At 40.4% G+C, this 24735-nt stretch overlaps 1 non-coding gene and 2 pseudogenes across 1 annotated transcript; 1 reads left to right on the plus strand and 2 right to left on the minus strand.

Annotated features, from left to right (window-relative positions):
* LOC147825225 (collagen alpha-4(VI) chain-like) overlaps positions 1-9921 on the plus strand; it is a 28921-nt pseudogene extending 19000 nt beyond the window's left edge.
* Positions 9922-21748: 11827 nt separating this feature from the next.
* Positions 21749-24735, minus strand: part of LOC147825226 (large ribosomal subunit protein uL16-like) — a 36778-nt pseudogene continuing 33791 nt past the window's right edge.
* Positions 22119-22252, minus strand: LOC147825227 (small nucleolar RNA SNORA70). Its single transcript, XR_015441186.1, has one exon. It is a non-coding gene; the product is annotated as a small nucleolar RNA SNORA70 (small nucleolar RNA).

Genomic DNA, 24735 nt, shown 5'->3' on the forward strand with positions numbered 1-24735 from the left:
TTTCTCATGAACCATCTCTAAGACAGAGGAGTGTGCATTTGTACAGATGGTGTAGGGGGGATTGTTAAAATTTGTTTGAAGTCTTTGATACTACTTTAAAAGTCCATTCAAGTTTTGCATTGTATAATATACCCTACCCATGTTGCCTGTGATTTTAAAATAATGTACACTAACTTAACATGTTCTATAACTCTTGGGGCAAAACTGATGCTTTCAGGGTTATTTCAGCCTCCTCAGTTCTCCTGGCACATTGCCATGAATCCTGATTTTGGAAGTCTTCCAAATTGCCTCCTGTGATTTCCAGTAAAGCTAACAATATGTCACTTTCCTTTCTAAACTGTTTAATCCTTGATGATTAATTAGGTCCATTTGGGGTGGTCAGTACTCAGATCTGATGATCATGTGGAGCAGATCTGAATGCTGAATGTTGGCAGCTCTGCATTCTGTGCCAAATTCCTCCACTGGCCTTCAGGTTTCAGATATGCTTTGCAGCTGCACATTGGGATAGGTGTTCTCTAAAGTGTGGGGAGTGGGAAGGATGGGGCAGAATTTCAAAGATAACCACTGTTCACCTCTGGGCCTTTGTACATATAGCTCCCTCACACTGGAATGCTTTTCCCTGCTTCTTTGCCAGTTATGTCTCTTACCTATTCTCTCAAAAGTGTAAAGACATCATTATCTTCATCAGGCCCTCTCCATCCATTCCCTTGAAATGTATCTCCTCTTCCTGTTTTCCTAAAATGTATTATTGGAACTCATTCTTTCTTGAAAATCCTTTGTTTATCTCTCTACACAAGGTTCAATCTCTTTGAAAGTGTAGCACGTCATCTTTGAATCGCCACATGGCTTGTTAAGAGTTTCAGTGGAAGCTGTTTAATCAGGTTTGGTTAATTTCAATTCCTTTCTTTCCTCCTTCAGTGCTGGGGATCCAACCTAGGGCCTTGCACATGCTAGGCAAGTGCTCTACCACTGAATTACACCCTTAGTCCCTGAGTTTGATCTTTAAGTCAGCAAAGAGCATAATTTCAGGTTGCATTTGCCTTTTGAGGACTAAGAAAGGGTGTTTTTTGTCTTTCTTCTCAGGATATTAGCAATGTTTCTGTGGGGTTTTTTTTGTGTTACATTAGTATAAAGAAGTGTTCAACTCTTTATATTTCTTTTTCTTCTAGGATATCTCCTAAATGAGCTCATTCAGAAAGACAGTTTGGTATATAATTCAACATCAAACAGAAACAGTAAAGATCTCTGTAATATATAGTATGGAAAGTGCTTTTCCAGAGTGACCCTTGACTGTCACTCTCCCTGAGGACTATCATAACATCTCCATCCCTCGGCACCTTGCTGCCTAGCAGAGAGCCCAGCATTTGCTTGTTCCTGTTATAGGATGAAGGAGGAGGTGCAGACCCTCAGTGGAGTTCTATCCTACATGTTTTGACAGAGCAGAGAACTAGATGGGACTAACTAGGCCAAGACATCCACCTCTTTGCCAACCACACCTCAAATCCTAAAAGAATCTCAAAGCATTTCTAGTTTTGTCATGAAATTCTACAAATCATGTCAGTCAGGGCAGTTAACTATAAAACTATTCATCCTCAAGTCTTAACACCATGAAGGAGTTTTTCTACCATCTGCACAAGTAGATGTGGCATGTGTGTGTGTGTGTGTGTGTGTGTTGTGTGTGTTTGTGTGTGTGTAGGCAGAGTGGAGAGAGAGGGCATGTTTTGCTGCCTACAGCCATTTCCAGACCTGGGATCTTCTTATCAGTAACCTAGTAATTTTACTCTAGTGCCTCAAAATATTTTTCTGGATCCTCTAAATCGGGCCGGCAGATGAGGGTAAAGGGAGCAGCAGATTAAAATACATGGACTGGAAAAGACAAACATTACTTTCATCTACATTCCATTGGCCAGACCACAGTCCTGTGGGCCCGCTAACTGCAAGGAAGGCTGGGAAACATACTCTAGCTGTGGCCTAAGGAAGAGAAACAAATGGGTTCATTGATCACTTAACCAGGTGTTATTAATATTTTGTTATTAATATTTTGCTTTTAAGCCCCGTTAGTGGTTTTTAAATTAATCATAATTGGAAAGGCTAAATGAAGGAGATAAGTTATTTTCAATTTCTATGAAGCCTTCCCTAATTCCTTCTCTCTTTTTACCTTCTGGTTGCAATATGTCCCAGCTCTGAAACCAGGTCATCCAGGTTAGAGCTAGGACAATAAATGACTGTGCATAGCTGTCTGTACATATGCCAAATTATTTATATATAAATATTCATATAATGATATATTATTTAGAATATCATAGTCTTATCTGACTTGGAAGAAAACATGAACATGGCCTGAAATTTCATCTAGCTAATGTATGTATATGTTTGGATTAGATGAATGGAACCAGCAGATTTCACTTGTTTCTGTGGGAGACCAAGAGCCAGCAGGGTATGGAGCACATGGCACACTGCACTTCCTGCTATGGTGAGCCAGACAGCATTCTGACCAAACTGATGCTGCCTTCAGACCAACATGAATTAACTGGTGGCCACAGGCCAGATCTGTTCTGTAGATGGGTGTTTGCTTGGCGTGTACAGAGTTTTAAAGTCTGGCAATTTCTTACTACATCTGGATTCCCAGTTTTTCTTAGGAAATCAGAATTGTCTTGAGAAGCACAAACATTGCATTCCTGTGTAGCCACAGCTAGCAGGGCTGAGTTGTGCCCAACCACAATATCCCACATCCCACACTCACTTGTTCCAGGGAGAACTTTCTGCTGAAACCCAATGCATGCTTACATGTGCAGAGTTCCCATCCATACCCATTTTGCCCAGGGACAGACTAGGTAAACTCAAAAGGGAATTTCATTGTTCTCTCTGCTTTATCTGCACAAACACTGGCACTGCCTTGAGAGACTTGTCTGTGATAAACTGGTGAATTCAAATGCAGTAACTGCCATTTGTAGTGTATGTCACAGTGGATGAACTGCTTTCACAGCCAGCATCTCATCTGACACTTGATCTCAGTTTTCTTTCCTGTAGAAATGTAGACCCAGCTGGGATTTGTTGAGCACTTATTATGCATCCCTCTTACATATATATTAACTCATTTTTCATTGAAATATCACAAACATAAGGTAGGTGCTTTTACTATCATCATTAGCTCCATCTGACAGATGAGAAAATTTAGGCTCTTAGAACTAAGTCATTTGCCCAGGGTCACATGTTGAATGAAGGATAGACCTGGGCTGAACTAGGCAAGCAGGCTCATTTTTAGATTCCACAGGTAAAAATTATGTGGTGTTTGTCTTTCTGTTCCTGGGTTATTCTACTTACCATCATGTCCTTGAGATTAATTTGTGTTGTCAAAAATGTCAGTTTCCTGCCTTTTTATGGCCTAATAGTATTCCATTATATGTGCATTACATTTCTTAATGCATTCATCACATGCTTCTTTATTAGCGTATGAAGTGACAAGATCTAACAGAAGATGATGAGTAGAAATAATATTGAACATTTGTAACATGACATGGAATACCAGTGATTTCTACTGGTGCCTGAGTCATAATGTCATAGTGGTTTGTTGTCTTTGTACGTAATGAAAGAAAATACTAAATTTTATTTCAATAGAGGTAGTGAAAATAAAGATATAATTTTTCTTTTTCCTGGTTTACAGATCCCCCTTGGAGGACTAGGGCCCTCAGGATAAGAATTCTGCTGCCCACCAGTTCTAAGCGAAGGGTTTGTCTCCTGTGAGCATCCTTAGTGACACTGTCCTGAAAGCCTGGGTACATTTCAGTTACAGATTCTGAGCTCCATCCCAGCCCTACCAAACTAGAATCTTGGTGTGGCTAGAGCCTGAGAATCTACATTAAAAAAGAAAAGGCCTATATACCACTGTGAAGGTGAGCTGCTTGGGATGGCTCTGATCACATTATTAGTTGGTCATTTATAAATGCCAATATTAGATTTTAAAAATCCATATAAAAGGTAGTCTCACATGGTTGTTAAATTTACTCCCAGATCTAGCAATCAGTATTTTGTGTGCTACCCCAAACTTCATTATTACTGTTGATTTATTTACCTAATAAGAAACTTATCTCTAATTCTTTTTTGGAGAGGGAAAATACAGACGACACTAGAGATAAGGGAGCTATATGGCATAGTGGTGAAAACAATGTACAGTTAGTTTCAATTCTGTCTTTTCAAAAGTGGGCACATTTACTTGCTGTGTCCATCAGCTTAGCATGTTAACCCAGCGATGCAAGAATGGTCAGCAGTAGGTATTCTTACCGAGGGCCTAGAACTGTGTTTTGCATGGAAAAGAAAGGAATATGTGGTGGTGGTTTAACCCTGTCCTCTCTCTGCATTTCCTTCCTAGACAAGTGCCGGCCAGCCCTGGAATGTGGGCTGGTTGTGACTGGGCCCCAGATGGTGGACATGGACTTGGTGTTCCTGGTGGACAGTTCCTGTGGTGTCAGTGCTGAAGTATTCCTTGGAGCTTTATTTAGGTCTAGTAGATGCTGTGCTTGATGACCTGGAGGTGGTTGCAAAGCTGAACATATCCTACCATGGAATACATGTGGCCCTATTGACACACACAACTCCAGGCTTCTGGCCTGGCTCTGGTCAATCCCCTGTGCTTGAGAGCTTCCATCTGATGTCCTGTGGCCTCCAGACACAGATGCAGAAGCAGGTCCTTGAGGCTGCAGGCTGCCTGCTGCGGGGAGCTCCTGCCCTGTGTCACGCCCTAGAGTGGACACTAGAGAAGATGCTCCTGGTAGCTCCGCTGCCACGGAGGGCACAGGTCCGCTTCTCCATTGTGGGCAGTGACACAAGCAGCTGGGACAGGGAGAAACTAAGGACTCTGTCCCAGAAGGCCAAGTGGAAAGGTATCACTTTGTTTGTGCTGGCCTTGGGGTCAGGTGTGGGAGCCCAGGAGCTGGCTGAACTGGCCCTTGTGGCCAGTGCCCCTCTGAGCAGCACTTGCTACACCTAGAGTGGATTTTGGAGCCAGAGATAGTTTATGCCCGGGCATTTACATGGGCCTTCCTGAGCCTCCTAAAAAATGAGAAGCCCCAAGTACTAGGATACCCTAGGTGGGATGGAGGAGAGGAACTGACAAAGCCTGCCATTTGGGCAGGTAGACGACCACTGTATCTTCACCCTTGGCAAGTTTGTGCAGCCTAGTGGCCCTGGGGAGTCCCAGGCCCTGACATTGTGTCATACTGGGTGCTGGCACCTTCTTCTCACCTTTTCATCTCGTAGCTGAGATGCTTCAGGCTTATACATAACTTCTCAATTTTCTCATTTATCAAAAAGAGAATACACTGCTGAATTCTGCAAGACATTTAAAGAAGAACTATCGCCATTACTCTTTAAACTCATCAAGGAAATTGAAAGGGAAGCAAGCCCCCCAAATTCATTCCTGGAAGCAAGTGTTATTTTGATTCCAAAACCAGAGAAAGACCCAACCCAAAACCAGAATTATAGACCAATCTCCCTAATGAACATAGATGCAAAAATCCTCATCAAGATACTGGCAAACAGAATACAGAGGGTCATCAAGAAGATCATACATCTTGACCAAGTCAGATTTATCCCAGGGATGAAAGGATGCTTCAACGTTTGAAAATCAATAAATGTAATACACTATATTAACAGAGTCAAGGACAAAAACCATATGATCCTCTCAATAGATGGAGAAAAGGCATTTGACAAAATCCAGCACCCATTCATGACAAAAATGCAACAAAAAATTGGAATAGAAGGTCTTTATCTCAACCTGATTAAGGCTATTTAAGAAAAGCCAATAGCCAACATTGTACTAAATGGTCAAAAACTGAAAACTTTCATGCTAAAATCAGGAACAAGACAAGGATGCCCACTATCACCACTCCTGCTCAATATTGTTCTGGAAATATTAGCCATAGCAATTAGACAAGAGAAAGAAATAAAAGGAATAAAGATAGGAAAGGAAGAAGTTAAATTGTCACTATTTGCTGATGATATGATACTTTACATAGAAGGCCCAAATAATTCAGTCAAAAGTCTTCTAGACTTAATTGACAGATTCAGTAGAGTAGCTGGATACAAGGTTAACACTCAAAAAACAATAGCCTTTTTATACACAAATAGCAGACTCATTGAGAGAGAAATTAGGGAAACAATTCCTTTTATAATAGCATCCAAAAAAAAAAAAAAAAAGAAATATCTAGGAATCAACCTAAAAAAAGAAGCAAAAGACTACTACACTGAAAACTACAGCACCTTGAAAAAGGAGATCGAAGAGGATATAAGAAAATGGAAAGATATCCCTTGTTCCTGGGTAGGAAGAACCAATATAGTGAAAATGGCCATACTTCCAAAACTACTATATAGATTTAATGCAATGCTGATTGAAATTCCAACAATATACTTCACAGAACTAGAGAAAATAATCCAAAAATTCATTTGGAACAAGAGGAGACCTAGAATAGCAAAAGCAATTCTAGGCAACAGAGACATGGCAGGGGGTATCACAATCCCCAACTTGAAACTATAGTATAAAAGCTACTGTGATAAAAACAGCATGGTACTGGAAAAGAAACAGACCCGAGGATCAGTGGAATAGATTAGAAGATGCAGAAACAAATCTAAACATACTCAGCCATCTCATCTTTGACAAAGGAGCCAACCACCATCATTGGAGGAAAGATAGCCTATTTAATAAATGGTGTTGGAAAAACTGGATTTCAACCTGTCAAAGATTAAAACTAGACCCATACATATCACCATGCACTAAACTAAGATCAAAGTGGATTGAAGATCTAAATATTAAGAGAGAAACACTAAACTTGCTGGAAGATAAGTTAGGTAGAACTCTTGAAGACATTGGCATAGGAAAAGACTTTATGAACAAAACCTTAGTAGCACAGGAACTAGCACAAAGAATCAACAATGGGGATCTTATTGTATTAAAAAGCTTCTGCAGTGCAAGAGAAACCACCAACAGAGCTAAGAGACAAACTACAATGTGGGAAAAAAATTTTTAGCAGCTGTACCTCAAAGGCCTACTATCTAGAATATATAAAGAATTAAAAAAAATCAGAACCCCCAAATTCAAAGACCCAGTTCAAAAATGGGCATCTGAAATGAACAAATATTTCTCAGACAAAGAAGTAAAAGCAGCAAATAAATATATGAAAAAATGTTTAACATCACTGGTCATTCGAGAGATGCAGATGAAAACAACACTGAGATTCTACCTCACCCCAGAAAGAATGGCTGCTATCAAGAAATCAACCAATAATAAATGCTAGGGGTGTGTGTGGAGAGAAAGGAACCCTCCTTCATTGTTGGTGGGAGTGGAAACTTGTGCAACCACTGTGGAAATCAGTATGGAGACACCTCAAAGAACTAGGGCTAGAGGTCCCATTTGACCCAGCTATTCCCCTACTGGGTATCTTCCCAAAAGAATTAAAAGAATCATACCACAGTGATATATGTGCACCCATGTTTATAGCGGCACAGTTTGTAATAGCTAAAGCTTGGAAGCAGCCCAGGTGCCCATCAACTGGAAACTGGATAAAGAAGATGTTTTTTTTTTGTTTTTTTTTTTATAAAATGGAGTACTACTCAGCCATAAAGAACAAGAATCTAGAGACATTTATATCTAAATGGATGTATATTGAGGCCATACTCTTAAGTGAAATAAATAGGACACACATGTGTAAATACTAAATAGTTTCTCTAGTGTGAGAAACTGAAAGTGTAAATAAGGATTAAAATAATTAAAATGAATAATTGATAATTTGAAATAGGAAAAGGTCCAAAGGTGTACGGGTGGTAGGAGGGGAAGGGGAAAGGGAAGAAGGGAAAGCAAAAATTATGAGAAAAGGAAAAAAAAGGAAACTAAATCTATGTAAATAGGGAAGGGTGGAGGGGTGAAGGGTGCACAGGTAATGGGGAAAAAATAAGAACTAAGGTACGTCATGTACAGGTACAAGTACCCAATGATAAATGTAAATGTATTGTATACCTAAAATGTACCAATAAAAGAATTAAAAAAAAAGAGAGAGAATGGAAGTCTTTTCTCTACTTATGTAGCCATATGTGCATGGAGGGGCTTTGAAATCACCACTACTGCACAAATACAAGGCATAGTTATCATTATTACTATTCATCCCTGTTTTCTGTGGTCTATGACAGTGTTTCTCAGATTTTAACTTGCATGTAACTCTCTCAGGGATCTTGTTAAAATATCAATTCTGGTTCAGTGGGTCTGGATTGGGGACCTGAGAGCCTGCATTTCTTACAAGGTCAAGAGTGGTGCTGATGCTGTTAGTTCCACATTTTAAGTATGAGAGTATATGACATTTATTTAAAATTAGAGATTGATGTAGCAATATGAGGTTATCAGATGCCTTTAGGGACTTGCCATGAAGTAAGGGAGATAGGACAAAATCCAGGGTCTCTTTTCTGGGGTTGGTTTGATTAATCTAATAGTGAAGATTAAGGGACAAAGGCAGGACAGGGTGCTCTGGCCAGAATGCTCCCTTACCTCCCCTGATTAGCACCCTCCTTCTAATTAGAGCTAATGGAACAAAATTTACAGGTGGCCAGTACCAAACTGTATTCCTCTCATGATAATGAAGACTGAAAAATGGAGCGGGGAGGGTACTGTGCTGGCCACATTGGCAAGTGTCTGTCTTGGACTGCATCCTCCAGTGCGTAATTAGGAACAGTTGATATGTAGGGTTCACTGTAACGTGGGACCTCCTTCCTCTTCTACCTGGGAGATTCGAGTTTCCCAATTTATAAGTGGGTGTGGCATCTTTAGGGACATCTTCAAAACTAAGGGAATAAAGTGAGTCTGACGGACATCTTAGGAGTACTGACTTGGCATTTGTGTCTCCTTGGCTTGAAAGGTTCTAAGATCAATGAATTAGTTCTTGTCTTTGCTCTGCCACTAGAGAGTTGTGTGATCTTAGAAAAGTTGATGAACCCTTCTGAACCTTAGATTCCTCATCTTTGGAGGGAATAGCAGAGAGAACATTAATGATGGCTTATAGCTTAACGATTCTTTGAGGGAGAAGCAGACAGAATCACTTTTCTATCTATTTGCATTTCACTTTTTATGTTTAATTAGATTGCATTTTGTGTTTTGTTATATTCTTTTATGCTATGATATTATTTTATATTATTATATGATAGGATACATTTTGTTATTTTGTTTGCTGGTTTTTAATTTAGTCTTATTTGCATTTATTTTATATTTATTTTATGCTTCATTTGAATCTTATATGTCCTTGATTTTATGTCTTCATGTTTTTTTTTGTTCTTAATGTTCTCTTTGTCTTTATTTCTTATATATATTTTATTTGGTATCATTGTATTTTTTTTTTTTTGGTACCAGGGATCGAACTCGGGACCTTGTGCTTGCAAAGCAAGTGGTGGAACCACTGAGGTAAATCCCCGGCTCGGTTTCACTTTATTCTTTATGATTTACTTGATTTTATGTCTTTTCTTTTGTATTAGGGATTAGACTCATGGGTGTGCTTATATTGTGATGGTATGCTTTTAACTCTTTTGGGAAGATACCTAGAGGGGGAATGGCTGGGTCAAGTGAAATGTTCCTTAGTTGTAGTAGCCACTTTTCAAATGTTCAATAGCCCCGTGGTCAGGCTGGTGAGCACCGATTTTCCATCATTTCCAACATTTCTGTCATTGTAGAATATTCAGCTGGACAGTGCTGCTCTGGATGTAAAATCTAGGAAGCACAGCCCCTGCCCCACAGGATCCCAGACCAAGGGCAAGGATGAGGCTTCTGAAGACAAAGCTGCAAACATCATGGGAAATGTGACTGGTCTGTTGCAACAAGCCTTTGGTCTGTCAGTTGGGGATGGCAGAGGTGGGGCCAGCTGGTTGCTGAGCCCCAAGTCTACATGTTGAGTCTAGAGCATACAGCCCAAAGTTCACTGTTACAGTGCTTTTTTTATTGCCTCTTTTTGGGAGAAACACTTGCTCTTCCTTCTCTTGGGCCCTTGCTGCTTGTTGTCTTACACCTTCCAGAGGAGGGATCATTTGGTGGGTAAATTCAAATGTGCCTGCTCAAGGTGTAGGACAATTCTGTAGTCCATTCCTGGGTAAATTCAAATGTGCCTGCTCAAGGTGTAGGACAATTCTATAGTCCATTCTTAACTCCATTAAGAGTGTATCACATCTCCATGGGGCCAGCACATCTCATTGTGCCCCTTAGAAATCTAGTTGGTGTTGATTATCCTATGTAAGAGGAGGCTAGTAGGTCACTTCTCAGAAACAGCCCAGGCAGTTTGACTCTTGCTTTCTGAAGACAGCATCTTCACTGTTCAGGAGCATTTGTAAGGCTCAGGAGGACCTGTCTGGAGAATGCCAGAATCCTGTGCTTCAGGACTGACTTGGGACAAGAACACTTGTCAGTGACACAAAGTATACTTGAAGAAATCTGTTCTCCCTGGAAGGCAGGGGTTACATACTGAGGAAATCAGGGTCTGATCTAAAATGAAAGAGATCTCAGATCTTGATTTGTTGAGATTTGTTGCTTCTCAATGCCATTTTTCATTTTCAAGAACATCATGGTTTTCTTTTAATAGATGCCTTAACTTCTTGGGCAAGAGTCAAGGTACTGTGAATAATAAGTTGGATTTATGGATGTCATTAGAAGGCAGGACAGGTTACAGATTAGGATGGTTTAGAAAAATGAGGAAAAGAAGCAAGTGAAGAGTTCTCAGTATCAGAAAATTTTATCCAGTCACTCATTTGTACCTTGTCTGTGGTATAAGTGCCATAGGCCAGGTACTGTGAAAATATGTTACCTTATTGTACCTTTCACATGTGTTACATGACACTTTACACATTTGTGATGTAGGATTTATAAAAATATTGCTTTTATGTCTGAGGAAATTGAAGCTCAGAGAGATTTAATGTTTTGGTCCAGGTCACACAGTCAGTTGATGGGAAGGTGAGGATTCATTCCCAGCCCTGAGACTCTACACCATTGCTCTTTCCCTATCATGTGTGAGCAGGAAATATAGCTCTCTTTGCATTTGTTTTGTTGCAGGTCCCAGGATTATGTTCTGAGGTGGTACTTCAACTGGTAAAAGAGGGGCTGCCTTCGTTTCTGGTATGGTGGCTGGGGTGGCAACGTCAACCGGTTTGAGACCAAGGAGGAATGTGAGGCTTGGTGTGTCCCAAGCTAAACAGAGCCTTGTTAATGTTAGCCCTCTTTCAACAGATGATGAAATTTTCATTACTTTTGTGGAGGCTGGGCCACACAGCTCATAAGTGACAAGGCTCACTCCACAGGCTAGGACAGCATATTCCTAAGCCCCCTGAAATTTTTCATGCCAGTGAGGGCTTGAGTTAGATAATCTGTGACTTGAGAAGAATTGAATTCTATTAGTTTCTTTCCTGAAAGTCATTTAGAATTGAACTTGTACCTTTATTTTAAAAATTGGGTGCTGTGTAGCAAAAGAAAAACCAGTATAAGTAGTGAGTAAAACATAATTCAAAGATGAGTTGAAAAATTTTTTTTAACTATCAGAGAATAGGAAAGTTATTAAAGAATGAGCCAGAAAAAAGAATGTCTAATGTAAAATCCATTCTTGCCGCTTAACATAAGTAAACAAATAAAGACATTCGTTATGAACTCTGGTGTGAGACTATGTGTGAATCCTGCTATACCTTGTGATTCAACACTTCATGGAGAGGAGACAGCAACAACTTTTCTGTGGGATCAGTCCTTTGGCATCAATAATAGTGACTTCTGTTCTTTGAAGGATATTGACTCAACAGTTAAGGCTGATGCTGTCAAAGATGATGCTATCAGTGAGCTGGCAGTTTTAAATTCACCATGGATAAAATATTTTACAGTATAAGCAGTGAAGATACTATAATTGTGGGGTTTTAAAAACAAGATTTTTAATTAGTGTTTTTGTAAGATCTTCCTCTGTTTCAAGGTTGGTGTCTCCTGGCCTCTGACCTGTGCTCAGTTTCCTTGCAGAATTAAAAACTGCAGGGTGGGGACTGCCCAGTATTGAGACTCCTTGGCTCACTCAGGCCTCTTATAAGAATCATGCATTAGTCAGCTCAGGCTTCCATACAGAATACTACAGACCAAGTGGCTTATAAACATTTATTTTGCACAGTTCTGGAGGCTAGAAATACAGATCAAAGTGCTGGCCTGTTTGGTTCACAAGGAGGGCTGTCTTCCTGGTTTGCAAATGGCCACCTTGCTGTGTCCTCACATGGCCTTTCCTTGGTACTGAATGTAGAGAGAGGAGTACATGACAAGAGGAGAGGGGAGTAGAGAGGAGAGGATAGAAAAGGAGAAAAGAGGAGAGGAGGGAAAGGGAGGGGAGAGGACAGGAGAGGTGGAGAGAGAGGAGAGGAGAGGAGAAAAGCAGGGCAGGAGGGAGAGTGAGCAAACTTTCTAGGGTCTCTGATAATCACACCAATCCTATTGGATTAGGACCCTGCCCTTATAACTTCATTTAACTGTAATTACCTTCTAAAAGCCATATAGCCAAATAGCCAGATTGGGGATTTGGGTTTCCACATGTGGATTCTGAGGATACACAAGCATTCATAACAGGTGACAAACAGGTGCTGATTCCTCCACCTGCCCCAGGACGGAGCAGAGCTTCCTCTCTGGAAAGTTCCTGGTTTAGTAAATGATTTCCACAATCTGTTTTGTTCCTCTGCATAGTCTGGTGATTCTGCATGTGAGATGCGGACCAGCTTTATACTCAATATATTCAAAGGAACATCAACACTTTTATGAAAAATATTTAAATCTGATCACAGAAGGATGACTGACTCTGTGCCTGGCAGCAAATCTGCACAGCACAGAGATACATGCTGAAGTAAAGAGCATCTCTAATTTTTTCTCCCAAAGGTAGCGGTTTTGGCATAATCCAGGTTGTTTTTTAAATGCCTGGATATACCTCTTTCTGTTTCCTTCCTTAACAGAGGACATGTCCCTGATTTTGGATGCAGCATTTTCACCACAGGAAGGAAATGGCAGATGTCTGATCTGACTTTGTAGAGCCATTCACTGTGCCAGCATGTGTTGCCAGGACAAATGGGCCTCACTTATCTATCCAGAGCATGGTATTTGATTAGAGCTGTGATCATTTTCCACATGTGCCTCCTACTTTGCCCTTCCCACATTTAGAAGCTGGCAACATCAAGGCTGAGATTCAACAAGAGGGTGATTGGGAGGGGACTTTCAAGTGTGTGGTTCTCAGACTCCCAACATTTAGGAGTCCAACTGCGTTCTCCCTGTATTTCCAAGGTGGTGGTGTAGCACTTACATGAAGTTCTCTGACTCCTGCAAAAACTTCACTCCTAAATCCTGAGGTAGAATCAATTTACCCAAAGGACGGCAGGAATTTTTTGTTGCTTTAGGTACTCTTTATCTTCTCTCCTGTATATGTTAAAGTATAGGTGTTAGTCACATTTCTTATTGCTGAACAAAATATCTGACACCCAAAGTTAAAGGAGGAAAGTTTTATTTGGTGCACAGTTTGTAGAGATTTCAGTCCATAGTTGGCAGCCTCCAAGGCAGGGAGGCAAGGCAGAAAGGCATCGCAGAGGAGAAATAGTTCCATAGCAGGGAGAAGGCAGCAAAGCAGCGAAGTAGCAAGCAGCAAGCAGCAAACAGCAAGAAGTGACAACAGTGGCCTTCTTTCTGTCCCTTATATTCTATTCAGGCTACCTGCCCTTAGGATGGTTAGCAATCACACCTAGGGTGGGGCACCTTTAATCCTGGCATTGACCATGAATCAATCCCAGCATCACATGCTCTAGATCCAGCAACCTCTGAAAAGCTCCACCTATAACTGCATGAGGATTTGGGGGGACATCTATATACAAGCCATAACAAGCTGATCTTCTATATTTCCCCACTCCCACCACTAGCTCAGATGTTAGCACTATTTTCATTTCAGGGATGATGAAACTTTTCCAGGGAAGTGTTATGGCTTGACTAAGACAGAACAGAAACTGGCTTAGATTCCTTTTGATCCTGAGGTCAAGGCTCCATTTGCTGTAGCCTATTCATTCTAAACTATTAGCTGCCACCTGAAAATTGTGAAGGTTAGAGCCATGTGGGTATAGGACCCATAGGGGTAGTGTGGGCTTGATATTTTGACCTTGCTGGCTACCTCAGTCTTCCCACTATATGGTTTTGGTCTAGACAGATGACACTATAGGCCCACAGGGAGCACTGAAGGTAAAGGGCTTTTCAGAGTTCTCCAAGGTGGGCTAAAGTGGTCAGACCAGTGTCCTCTGCCTTTGTTAGCTACTAGATGTGGGCAGCATGGGAAGAGCATGCCTATAGGTGAGGCAGGTCTGTAGCCATGGCTGACCCCAAAAGGGGCCTTGCTGAAGGCTCCCTGCTAGTCACTTCTACCAGCTGAGGCCATAGGACCTTGAAAGTGGATCTGGGTGGCCCCTACCATATTCATCACAGAGCCTCTTCTTGGAATGTCCTTTTGCATTCTCTTCAAATCTCACATAGTTTTTCAAATCCAGCAGGACACACTAAAAATCATTTGTGTTGCACACCAGTCTTCAGGGGTCTGGCCTTCACATCCATCTCTAGCCTCACGGATGAAAGCAGATGTTCTGTCCTTTCAACTTTTCACTTGTTCAGGACTACATAAGCCACTGTTGGCTTCCTGGAAATGCCATTCCAGTCATACATACTATTGATACTTCTGTGGGGGAACTTCTCTATTTCATTCATTTTAAACATATTTAAAGGTACATACTGTATATCAGATCCATTATCTGTGTCAACACTCAGCTCTGCTCTCTTCACCTCTGTGAAAACCTCCTTGAGTGGCCCCCTTCAAGAGTAACTAGTTATTCCTTCCTATGGGCTTTCTTGTATAGTCTTCCTTTTTGCCCTATCCCCACCATATTCACACCATTTTTCCTTAGTCTCCTCACTGGACTGTGAGATTTTTCACCTGGGAATGCCCTGCCCACCACACAGCCCATCACATTCCTTTTAAGATCTGATCCATATTGTCACTGTTAGTCATGAAATTTGGATGCAGAATGTCCTTTAAAGGCCCATGTGTTAAAGATGTGGGCAACAGTTGGGCCACTCCTGGCACAGAGGTAGGGGCTTCTGGGCCGCCTTCTGTCCTACCTTTCCTGGGCCAGAGAAAGGGGTTTTCTGGACTGCCATCTGTCCTGCCACTCCAAGCCCAGAGGAAGGGGCTACTGAGATGCTGTCCCACAGCTCCTAGCTCAGAGGAGGTAAGCCGTGTGGGCACCAACAACACCTCCCGTCCCGGGTCAAAATGAGAAGACACATAAATAAGTCTCAAAACCAGACTTCCAGATCACCTACAGCAACCCCAAAAGGAAATGAGATGGAACACTCTGATACTCAAACACCTGGACCCCCTGAGCTGGCAATAAAAGAAGATCTGGTAAAAATGAAATCAGAAATAATTTCTCAGATAACAGGAGAAATTGTGCTCCTAGTGCAAGACATGATTAATAAATCTAGAGAGGAGCTCAGGAACATGATGGAATCCCAACATAAGAAACAAATGGAATCCATAAAACAGATGCAAATAGATTTCCAGGAAATCAAAAACTCCATTGAAAACTCCATTGTCTACACAGCAGAATGAGCCAAGGTGAGGACAGAATTGCAGATATAGAAGATAAGATTGCTATTAGTGACCAGGAAAAGAAAAATTGCTTCAAAATTGTAAGGGAACATGAGAAATCAGTCCAGCAGCTGCTGGATGATGCAAGGAAGAATAACATAAGACTGATTGGAGTCAAAGAAGAAACAGGAGAGAGTGCAGATGACATAAAAAAACTCTTCACAGAAGTAATGGCAGAAAACTTCCCAAGCAGGGGAAAAGAACTTGACATACAGATAAGTGAGACATATAGGACTCCAACTAGCCTTGATCAAAAAAAAAAAAAAGCTACACATAGACATATAATTGTTAAGATTCCAGAAACCCAACCAAAGAACAAAAGTCTATATGTAGTTAGAGAAATGAAACAAATCACATACAAAGGAAAGCCCATCAGAATCACAGCAGACTTCTCAACACAAACCTTTAAGGCAAGAAGAGTGATGTATTTCAAGCCCTAAAGGAAAACAGCCTCCATCCCAGGTTGATATACCCTGCAAAACTATCTTTCAAAATGGATGGAGAAATAAGATACTTTCATGACAAAGAGCACCTTAGGAACTTCATAAATACCAAACTAGCACTCCAAAAGATTTTAGACAATATCCTAGGAAATGACAATGAGGATCACAACCCCAGGAAGCACAGCATGAATCCATTAGGTGGGAAAAGAAATTAAATGTAAAGGGGGAGAACCCAACAAAAAGAAAAAGTCATGGCAATGACAAGACAATATGTTTCAGTTATAACCATCTATGGTAATGGTCGCAACTCACCAATCAAAAGAAATAGACTGGCAGAATGGGTCAAGAAGCAAAATGCAACAATATGCTGCATACAAGAAACACCCTTAATTCAAAAACAAACTCATAGGATGAAAGTTAAAGGGTGGAAAACAATATTCCATGTGATGGGAACCCCCCAAAAAGCAGGAGTAGCTATACTCTTGGCTGATCAAGTAGATTTCAAACTAACACTGATTTAGAGAGACAAAGAAAGACACTACATCCTTGTAAAGGGAAGAATCTAAGAGGAAGAGATGACAATCATAAATATCTATGCACCAAACACTAGTGCGCCCAACCATATAAAACAAATACTAATGGACATAAAAAGCCATATATGCACTAATACAATTGTAGTGGGGGAGCTCAATACCCTACTGTCACAAATAGATAGATCAACTAGACAAAAAATAAGTAATGAAATACTAGAACTCAATCGAATTCTTGGACAAAACAATCGAACTCTTGAACTTAACAGATGTTTACACAGTGTTCCACCCCACAAAATTAGAATACACATTCTTCTCAGCTGCACATTGGTCATTCTCTAAAATAGACCACATACTCACACATAGAACATGTTTAAGTAAGTGCAAAGGAATTGAAGTTATCCCCTGTATATTATCAGACCACAGTGCGATGAAATTGGAGATCCATAGCAAAAGAAACTGGAAAAATTTCATAAACATGTGGAAATTGAACAACACACTTTGGAATAACCAATAGGTCACAGAGGAAATTAGAGAAGAAATCAGAAATTTCCTTCAATTAAATGACAATGACAATAGAACATACTGGAATCTATGGGACAAAATGAAAGTAGTTTTATGAGGGAAATTCACAGCAGTGAATACTCATATTAGGAAAACAGAACGAGCCCAATTAAACAACCTGATGCTGAACCTCAAGATTCTAGAAAAATAAGAGCAGGACAAAGCCAAAGCTCATACAAGGGAGGAAATTATAAAGATCAGAGGAGAAATCAATGCAATGTAGACTAAGAGAATGATAGAAAAACTGAATGAAGCCAAGAGTTGGTTCTTCAAAAGAATCAATAAAATTGACAAACCTTTAGCCAATCTTGTCAGAAAAAGGAAAGAAAAGGCCCAAATCCATGCACTTAGGAATGAAAAGGGTGAAATTACAACGGACCCAGCAGAAATCCAGAGGATCATCAATACCTACTTCCAGAACCTATACGCCAATAAGATAGACAACACAGAAGAAATGGACAGATTCCTAGATACATATGAATTACCAAAGTTGAACGAAGAAGACCTAAAAATTCTGAACAACCAAATATCAACCAATGAAATTGAAAATATAATTAAAAACTTATCAACTAGGAAAAGCCCAGATCCTGATGGCTTCACTGCTGAATTCTACAAGACATTTACAGAGGAATTGCTGCCACTACTGTTTAAACTCTTCAATGAAATTGAAAGGGAAGCAATACTCCTGAATTCACTCCTGGAAGCAAGCATCACCTTGATCCCCAAAGCAGAGAAAGACCCAACAGAAAAAGAGAACTATAGGCCAATCTCACTAATGAACATAGATCCAAAAATCCTTAATAAGATGCTGGCAAACAGAATGCAGAAGATCATCAAGAAGATCATACACCCTAATCAAGTGGGATTAATCCCAGGGATGCAGGGATGGTTCAACATATGCAAATGAATCAATGTAATACATTATATCAATAGAGCCAAGGACAAAAACCATATGATTATCTCCATAGATGCAGAAAAAGCATTTGACAAAATCCAACATGCATTTATGATAAAAACCCTTCAAAAAATTGGAATAGATGGTCTCTACCTCAAACTGATAAAAGCCATCTAGGAAAAACCAACAGTCAGTATCATACTAAATGGTCAAAAGCTGAAATCCTTCACACTAAAATTAGGAACAAGACAAGGATGTGCACTATCACCACTCTTGTTCAATATAGTTTTGGAAACATTAGCCATGACAATTAGACAAGAGAAAGAAAGAAAAGGAATAAAGATAGGAAATGAAGAAGTCAAACTGTCATTATTTGCCAATGACATGATACTCTATATAGAAGACCCCAAGAACTCCACCAAAAGTCTTCTAGACTTAATCACCAAATTCAGTCAAGTAGCTGGATACAAGGTCAACACACAAAAGTCAATAGCTTTCCTCTACATGAAGAATAGACTCACTGAGAGAGAAATAGGGCAAATAATTCCTTTCACAATAGCATCCAAAAAACTGAAATACCTAGGAATCAACCTAATGAAAGAAATCAGACTTCTTCTCTGAAAACTCTAGCACTCTGAAAAGAGAGATTGAAGATGATATCAGAAAATGAACAGACATCCCCTGCTCCTGGGTAGGAAGAATTAATGTAGTGAAAATGGCCATCCTTCCAAATCTGCTATATATATTCAATGCAATTCCAATTGAGATCCCAGCAGCATACTTCATGGACCTTGAGAAAATAATCCAAAAATTCATTTGGAACAAGAAGAGACCCGGAATAGCAAAAGCAATTCTAGGTAACAGAGACATGGCAGGGGGTATCACAACCCTCAACTTGAAACTATGCTACAAAGCTACTGTGATAAAAACAGTATGGTACTGGCAAAGAAACAGGCTTGAGGGCTAGTGGAACAGATTAGAAGATGCAGAAACAACGCCAGACACACTCAGCCATCTCATCTTTGATAAAGGAGCCAAACACCCTCACTGGAGGAAAGATAGCCTCTTTAATAAATGGTGCTGGAAAAATTGGGCTTCAACTTTCCAAAGATTAAAACTAGACCTATATTTCTCACCATGCACTAAACAAAAATCGAAATGGATTAAAGATCTAAATATTAAAACAGATACACTGAACTGGCTGTAACAGAGGTTAGGTAGAACTCTTGAAGACATTGGTGTAGGAAAAGATTTTATGAACAAAACCTTAGTTGCCCCTGAACTAGCACAAACAATCAACAAGTGGGATCTCTTCTTATTAAAAGTCTTCTGCACAGCAAGAGAAACCACCAGCAGTGTGAAGAGACAATCCACAATGTGGGAAAAAATCTTCACCTGCTCTTCCTCAGACAAAGGTCTACTATCTCGAATCTACAAAGAACTGAACAAGATCAGACCTTCCAAATTTAAAGACCGAATCCAAAAATGAGTATCTGAATTGAACAGAGATTTCTTAAAGAAGTAGAAATAGCAAGTAAATACATGAAAAAGTGTTCAACATCACTCATCATTCGAGAGATGCAAATGAAAACAATGCTGAGATTCCACCTCACTCCAGAAAGAATGGCTGCTATCATGAAATCGACCCATAAGAAATGCCGGCGGGGCTGTGGGGAAAGAGGAACTCTGCTCCACTGCTGGTAGGAGTGTAGACAGGTACAACCACTGTGGAAATCAGTATGGAGATACCTCAAAGAACTAGGACTGGAAGTCCCATTTGACCAAGTTATACCCCTGGTGTATTACTCAGCCATAAAAAATGAAAAATTAGAGACATTTATAGTTAAATGGATGCACATTGAGGTGATACTCTTAAGTGAAATAAATAGGACACACATGTGTAAAAACCGAATAGTTTCTCTAGTGTGAGAAATTGAAACTGTAAATAAGGACTAAGAGATATAACAGATAATGTGAAATAGGAAGAAAAGGGGCAAAGGGGAAGGAAAAGTGGGAGGGGTAGGGGAAAGGAAAGAAGGGAATGGAGTTAATATGAGAAAATGGAAAACTGGAAACAAAGTGTTTGAAAATAGGGAAAGATGGAGTTGTTGAAGGGTGGGCAGGGGAAGGGTGAAAAATAAGAACCAAGAGAAATTATGTAAAGTTGCAAATTTCCAATGATGAATGTCATTATATTATACACCTAAAATGCACCAATGATTAGAATGAATAATTGATTATGCGAAATAGGAAGAAAAGTTCCAAAGGGGTAAGGGTAGTGGGAGGGGCAGGGGAAAGGAAAGAAGGGAAAGGAAAAATTATGAGAGAGGGAAAAAATAGAAACAAAGTCTTTATAAATAGGGAAGGGTTGAGGGGGTGAAGGGAGGGACCATCCTGTGGTGATTCCAGGAGATGGTGGAACTTTTGAGAGGCAGAATCTAGTAAATGGAAGTCAGGTCATCAGGAGTGTGTCCTTGGGGTGGAGGGGTATTGGGACTCTGGCCTCTCTTTACCTCCCAGCTGGCACAAGGTAAGCAGCTTCTTCTGCTGTGTGCCCCCACTGTGACAGCTGCCCCACCATATATGGCCCATATAAGCAGTGGGCCAACTGACTGAAAGTGGGCCAAGGACTGAAACTTCTGAAATTGTGAGCCAAAACAAACCTTTCCTTCATCAGTTGCTTTATAACAGGTATCTTTCCAGTTTTCAAAGACTCTTAGACATGTCCCCTACCATCCTTGACATTTGCTTTCCTTCCCTATGTTTGTTCTAGAAAATCTCTTTGCTTCATAAATCCTGCATTTATTTTTATTCTTGCACTTGGTTTGGACACTGAGGTATCTGTCCCCCCAGCCAAGCAGAAAGGACAAAGGTTACATATGTTTTAAAATTCTCCTTTGGATCTGTTATCATTCATTATCATCTTGCATTGCTTGGGGATATTAATTTTTCTGATGAAGGAATTAAAACCCAGAAATGTCAATTGACATTTAGTCTCATGCAAGGAAACAGTTGGTAGTCTACAATTAGAATTAAAATATGTTTTGAACTGATTGGCATGTGTTTGGTTCACTCTGCAAAGTTTAAGAGTTTTAATCATTATGTGAATGGAATGTTTTTCACTTTTAAATGTACAGAAGACTTTATGGGTCCTAGGAAACTGGAAGGTTTAGATTGCAAGGCTCAGAACATGGTTCCCAACTGTGTATTGAAGTGTTCAAAGATAGGGTTTTTCCTGAGCTCTCCTGAGTGACGGTCATGCTGACTGGGTATTATTCAGGGTATCCTTTTTCTTTGTTTGATTTTTGCCATTTTGTAATCCCTTTGGTAGATTATTCCTTCAATTTTTGAATAACTTCAAAAGTCTGGTTTTGTTTTTGTTTTGAGACAGGGTCTTGCTATGTAGTTCAGGCGGACCTAGAACTCACTGTGTAGCCCAGCTTGGCCTGGAACTTGCAGTGATCCACCTCCCTCTGCCTCCCAAGTCCTGGGATTACAGCCATGTGCCACTATGCCCAGTTTAAAGGTCTGTTTTTTTGTTTTTTTTTTCAGGGGGAGCAGAGATAAGATTTACTGATGAACTTGTTGGGGGGAGGAGTGGCACAGTGGAAGCCTTTAGGAGTGCAAGGCCCACCACTTATCCAGGGGGACCACGGTTCAGAATGTATTTCATCCTGTAGCCATCAGGGATGAGGTGCTTCTGGGCCACCATGTCTTCAAATTCATCTGCACTGAACTTGGTGAAGTCCCACTTCTTGGAGATGTGAATCCTCTGATGGCCAGGGAACTTGAACTTGATCATGCACTGGGCCTTGATCACATGTTCCTTGTTCTGCAGCTTGGTGCAGATGGACATGATGGCCTGTCCAATGTGAACCCTCTTCACCATGCCCTGGGGCTTCCTGAAGGCACCTTGAGTGCCTGTCTGGAGCCTGGATTGGGGATGGGATGATAGGAGGTCAGATAAAAAACATCCACCTGGAAGCAATGTCTTCAAGATCCCTTAAGGCAGCCCATACAAGCAACAGGCCACATACACTACCAAGGAGGTTGCTGTTCGCAGCCACTGTACACTGGGCACCTACCAGCAGAGGAACCCAGATTGCTTAACTGATGCAGTTAAAAGTCTATTTTTAATACTGCTGTGAATTCACTGTTGGCATTATGTTATAGACATAACAAGACTGGGGTGCCAGAATCCAGGATCTGGTTCACGCCCTGAATTCTCTGTTGACTTCTCATAAAATGCTCCATTTTTCTGGTTTTTATTTTTTCTGGCTCAAGAGATTGGAGATGAGACAATATTCCTTGTTTGTTTATATTCTCTCTAAATCTCTTCTCATACCCAAATGAAATTGTTCTTTCTTTAGCTCATTTCTTAGGCAGGTAAAAAAAGCAAGCTCAGCTGTGAACAAAAGAATCACACAGCTGAACTCAATCCCAAATTACCAACACAAAGAATAAAAGGTTAAATAAATGGCTATTTTAAAACACTAAGTTTTGGGGTGATCATTATTTGGCACAAGTTGTGGGTAGGCTCTCTGTGTGCCCAGAGTCAACTATCCATCTGTTGGACAGTGGTCTGGCCCAGAGTCACTTCCTGGTAATAAGAAAATAAGTAAAAAGTATATATTTGTATGCATCTAATAACAGAGGATGAAAAGGTATAAAATATTAATGTAATAAGGCTAGAGAAAACATTTTGAGGCAAAAGAATTAGAAATGAAGACCATCATTCAGCTATGCATTTGTATTTGGAGAAGGAAAAAATTCTAGGAGAACAGCAGTGTTCCAGGGAGAGCCTGCTCCATCCACCTCAAACTTGCAGGGATCATGCAACTGCTGGGTGTAGTGCAGAGCAAAGAAGACTGAGAAAGAAACCTTTGCTACTGCAAGCCAATGAGATGAGGAAGTTGTTACTGTAGTTACTGAGCCTGTCCCCAGTGATGCAGACATAGACCTACGGGGACTCCCAAACAGGGCTCTTAAAAATGAAAATTAGGGAACATTCTGGCATTTTCTAGTAGTAACTTGGACCTGTAAGTTCATTTCCAAGCACATACCCAGGCAACTCACATGTGTGATCCCCAGGAAATGGATCCATTTCTGTACAATGTTCACAGCAGCATTTATTTACTTACTTTTTTGAATTTTTTTTGTATTCAATTCTTTTATTGGTACATTGTAGGTACACAACACAATTACATTTCTCATTGAGAATTGGACCTTTACATAATGCATCTTGGTTCTTATTTTTTCCCCATTCCTAGCCCTCCCTTCACCCCCTCCACCCTTCCCTATTTACAAAGACTTTATTTCCATTTTTTCTATTTCTCATCATTTTTCCTTTCCCTTCTTTCCTTTCCCCTGCCCCTCCCACTACCCCTACCCCTTTGGACCTTTTCTTCCTATTTTACATTATCGATTATTCATTCTAATCATTGGTACATTTTAGGTATACAATATAATGACATTCATCATTGGAAATTTGCACCTTTACATAGTCTCTCTTGGCTCTTATTTTTCACCCTTGCCCAGCCCTCCCTTCAACCCCTCCAGTCCTCCCTATTTACAAAGATTTTGCTCCTATTTTTCCATTTTCTCATATTAATCCCATTCCCCTCTATCCTTTCCCCTAGCCCTCCCAGTTCCTTCCCCTTTGCCCCTTTTCTTCCTATTTCACATTACCTATTATACATTTTAGTCCTTATTTACACTTTCAGTTTCTCACACCAGAGAAACTATTCAGTATTTACACATGTGTCCTATTTATTTCACTTAAGAGTATCACCTCAATGTGCATCCACTTAGCTATAAATGTCTCTAATTTCTCATTTTTTATGGCTGAGTAGGACTCCATTTTATAAAAAAACCACATTTTCTTCATCCAGTCTCCAGTTGATGAGCATTTGGGCTGTTTCCAAGTTTTAGCTATTACAAACTGTGCTGCTATGAACATGGATGCACATATATCACTGTGGTATGATTCTTTTAATTCTTTGGGGAAGATCCCCAGCCGTGGAATAGCGGGGTCAAATGGGACTTCCAGTCCTAGTTCTCTGAGGTATCTCCATACTGATTTCCACAGTGCTTGCACCAGTCTACATTCCCACGAGCAGTGGAGCAGGGTTCCTCTTTCCCCACAGCCCCGCCAGCATTTGTTATTGGTTGATTTCATGATAGCAGCCATTCTTTCTGGAGTGAAGTGGAATCTCAGCGTTGTTTTCATTTGCATCTCTCGAATGACCAGTGATGTTGAACATTTTTTCATGTATTTATTTGATATTTCTACTTCTTTATCTGAGAAATGTCTGTTCATTTCAGATGCCCATTTTTGGATTGGGTCTTTAAATTTGGGAGGTCTGATCTTTTTAAGTTCTTTATAGATTCGAGACAGTAGACCTTTGTCTGAGGAAGAGCAGGTGAAGACTTTTTCCCACATTGTGGATTGTCTCTTCACACTGCTGGTGGTTTCTCTTGCTGTGCAGAAGCCTTTTAATAAGAAGAGATCCCACTTGTTGATTGTTTGTGCTAGTTCACGGGCAACTAAGGTTTTGTTCATAAAATCTTTTCCTACACCGATGTCTTCAAGGGTTCTACCT

Source organism: Heterocephalus glaber, unplaced genomic scaffold (assembly GCF_053883595.1).
Source record: "Heterocephalus glaber isolate CG9 unplaced genomic scaffold, H.glaber_assembly_v1.0 deba00001504, whole genome shotgun sequence".
Lineage (NCBI taxonomy): Eukaryota > Metazoa > Chordata > Mammalia > Rodentia > Bathyergidae > Heterocephalus > Heterocephalus glaber.